Source organism: Pinus tabuliformis, chromosome 4_2 (genome assembly GCF_031772625.1).
Source record: "Pinus tabuliformis cultivar Carrire ecotype Pingquan chromosome 4_2, CPIR1, whole genome shotgun sequence".
Taxonomy (NCBI): Eukaryota; Viridiplantae; Streptophyta; class Pinopsida; order Pinales; family Pinaceae; genus Pinus; species Pinus tabuliformis.
Genome location: NC_142304.1, coordinates 690,047,273 through 690,051,148, shown reverse-complemented (window position 1 = coordinate 690,051,148; position 3,876 = coordinate 690,047,273). Strand labels below are relative to the sequence as shown.

At 33.5% G+C, this 3,876-nt stretch overlaps 1 pseudogene; it reads left to right on the top strand.

Moving 5' to 3' along the window:
* Positions 1 to 2,640: 2,640 nt before the first annotated feature.
* Positions 2,641 to 3,351, top strand: LOC149171342 (mitogen-activated protein kinase kinase kinase 20 pseudogene; annotated as a pseudogene).
* Positions 3,352 to 3,876: the final 525 nt, after the last annotated feature.

Here is a 3,876-nt window from a genome sequence, read left to right as displayed (position 1 = left end):
AACATTTTATTTTATAAAATAAAAAAATTATTTAATTATTTTTATAATTTCTTTCGAGTAGAAACATAATAAATTGTGAAGTATATATTGTTGTTGAAAAATAATAAATTGTGAAGTATATATTTGAGAGCTTATGCAATCATCTAAAAATTAAAACTAGAAAAGTAAATATGATTGAAGTTATGTTATGTAAACATTTTGACTTGGTCAAATTACATAACAATAAAAATATAATAAAATAAAATAAAATAAATAATTATAATTGTCTTACTTTTTAGTTCAGTGTGATAGAATTGTTGTAATGCAATGTTTAACATCTTAACTAAGTCAAATTACATAAAAATAAAAATAAAATCAAATGAAAAGATTAATATAATGTAATGTAAACATTTTAATTTGGTCAAAATAAAATAAAGAAAATAAAAATAATCTTAAAAAATAAAATAAAAATAAAAATAAAATTGGCCCATGGTATTGACCCACGGTATTCATGTGGAATATAGTCTATTTAAAGGGGGAGATTACACCATCCTAGATCCATGTTAACTAGAGATCTAGCAAGCACCGAGCGTAATCAAATCTCTTTATATACAAACTTCTTTTAGAATCAAAAGAAATTTTTATCTATCTGGGTAGATACAAAATTAAGATGAAAACCCAAACCGAAATCATATAGAATATATATTATGATGGACCTAGCCCATATTAATGTTTATTAACATTTATCATTACATTTTAAAATTAAATATTTATATTTTCATCTATAATATAATAATAATAAATTAATAGTTAATAAAATATATATTAATTTAAATACATAATAATATTTAATAATTTTTTCATAAAAATAGGAAAACATAAAATATTTTTATTTTTATCCACAATAAGGAGCGGCGAATATTGATGATGATGATAATGGTTAAGGTCCACTGAGACCAAATTGGTCTATCAGACCTACAACTAAATAACATTTCCATGTTTTTTTATTAAATATAATGATAAAAATAATTTAACTAATAAATTATGAATTATAAAAATAAATAAAATAAAATAAAAAATATTGGAAAAATAAATTATAAATACAAATTGAAAACAATTGCAAGTCTTCCTACATCGTAACTATCTAATCTCAACCCCTAATTTCAGAACATTTCACCACCTTATCCCATGTAAAGCATAAAAGAGAGACAACTTCTAATATTCATGCTAAACTTTGCCCGATCTATATTTACTTTGATATATGACTAAAACCACTTCATACCTACGTTCACAAATTACATAATTGGAAAAAATCATGATAGAGAAAGCATCCCAACTCCTTTACACCTACGTCTCCCATGCAGTGCTTTTAAACATAATTACCTTAGCTCGAATTTGATGCGTTTTTTAAGACATACTTATCCAGTTATTCGAATTGGATACGAAAAATAATTGATTGTTTAAAATCCAGTAGGAAAATTTTTTAGAATAAATATCTATAATGTTTAAAAATATTATTTTTTTAATATTTTAAAATTTGAAATATATAATTAATATTGAAAATCTAATTTTTTTCACTATTATTTTCAAATAATATGGATCCCCAAATTTGACAGTGTAACAATTAACCATAAAATTTATTATTATATATAATACAAATTTTAAATATTATAATTTAATATTATTCAAATTTTCAACCAAAAAATTAATCCAAAAAAATTTATCAAAATTTTCCTTACATATTTGTATTTAAATTTAATGAATATATTATACATATATTTATGTTATATTATCTGTCCTAAATAACCTATTTATATACTTCCTAAAATCTTATCGATGAAAAAAAACCATTAACTACTTTACTTAAAAAAAAATTAGTTCCTAAATCTTATTGATTAAAAAACCAACTATTAAAATATACTTCTAAAATCTCATCGATTAAAAAACCAACTAGTTTACCATTCATTAAGACTTACCCTAACATCTCACCGGTCTCGGAAACTTGCTTTGCGGTCCATCAAGTCTAAGTTCATTAATGGAAAGTTGTATGTGTTTTTATTGGGTTAAAATCGCATACAACTGATGGGCGAAGTGGAAAACGGTTGTTATCCCTGTAAACTGAATCGGTTGTGTGGAAAACTGTTGTGCTCTCTTGTGAAACTGTGCATGCCGTGACGAACTTTGAATTAGCGAATTAATTCACCAACCAAACCGAACTGTTGTATTTTCGAATTTTTTCTATCAATTCGACCGAATTAGGTAACTATTCTTTTAAATAACCACAACCTCCGCTCTGTTCGAATAACACGATTCGATGCGTGTTCCGTTCACACACACGTCATCCACGTCCCATGGCACTCGTGTATATTTGACTCTACTCAACGTCAACATTGCAGGCGAGAATACTCCGACACCCGATAAAACAATGCCAGGTGTCTTGGGCGGCCACGAAAGCAAAGCATTGTTAGCGGGTTTGGGTAGCTTTCAAAGAAATCGATTCCAACGTGTTACTGTTGCTTTCCTCACTCGCCTTGTTCCCACTGGGCGTTTATAATCGCAGAACACCACCACCAATAGTCAGTCTGAGCTAAATGGTAATCGAGCTAGAGATGGGGAGGGCCAAAGAAGAGTGCCGGAGCTTATGGAACAGTCAGCCTTGCCATGAGCAGCTGTAATGGGCAACTCTTTGCAATCAAATCGGCACCTGGTTTTAATGTCGCTCTGGAAAATGAGTACCAGATTTTATGGTGCCTGGATTCTCCATATATATTTCACTGCCTGGGGCATAATTACAGCTGCGAGAAGGGTGCAAGGTTGAACAATTTGTTCATAGAGTACATGTCAGGTGGCAGCTTGGTGGATCTGCTGAGTAAGTTTGTAGGAAAGTTGCACGAATCAGTGGTCAGATCACACACACGCGACATCCTACGTGAGATCGACTACCTACACAAGCAGGGGATTGTGCACTGTGATATCAAGGGGAAGAATGTTCTTGTGGGTGCCAATGGTGTGAAGCTTGCTGACTTTGGCTTTGCCAAGAAGTTTGGTGATGAGGAGAAGCCCCAGGAGGCACTGCAATTGAGAGGAACCCCTCAGTGGATGGCACCAGAGGTGGTGAACCAGTTGCAGCAAGGGCCTGCTTCTGATATTTGGTCTCTCACCTGCACTGTGCTTGAAATGGCCACTGGCAGGCCTCCATGGAGCCACGTTTCCAGTCCCCTAGCCGCAATGTATCGGATTGGATGCATGGAGGATTTGCCTGAGTTGCTTGCCTGGCTTTCATCTCAGATGCGGGATTTCTTAGAAAAATTCTTTCGGAAAGATCCCGTGAGGAGGTGGACCAGAGCTGTTGACCCATCCTTTTATGAATGAGGACTGCTCTTCCATGGAAGCAAAGGAAGCCATTAGGGGTCCGGGATCCCCAACTAGTCATTTGGATTTTAGGAATAAAGTATGGGATTCCAATTCTTCTCGGACTACCCCCACTCTGTCACTCAGCATCCCGAGCCCAACTGGGGAATGCAATACAGAGGTGAATAGATCACGTGAACAATGCTCAAAGCCTTCTCCTAGGGACAGAATTATGGCACTGGCTGTTAGCTTATTGACGATTCTATAATGCGGAATAAACATTTAAAAGAATCGAACATACCCAAGAAATCATACCTCTGGCCATTGATGTTGCTCACACTCCAAAACCAAACTTTCTGCTACGCTTGAGGCAGTCTGTTCTTTTGTTTTCTGATGTGTTTACATGCGTTGCTGGCTAGATCAAAACCAGTAGTCTCAAAGACCTCCTTGGATGGATGCAGGCAGGGAAGAAATAAGAGATTCCAAAACTCGTCCGCCGGCCTTCTTCCTTCCAGTGTCAAAACTTTACTTATTTGTATTGAAAAC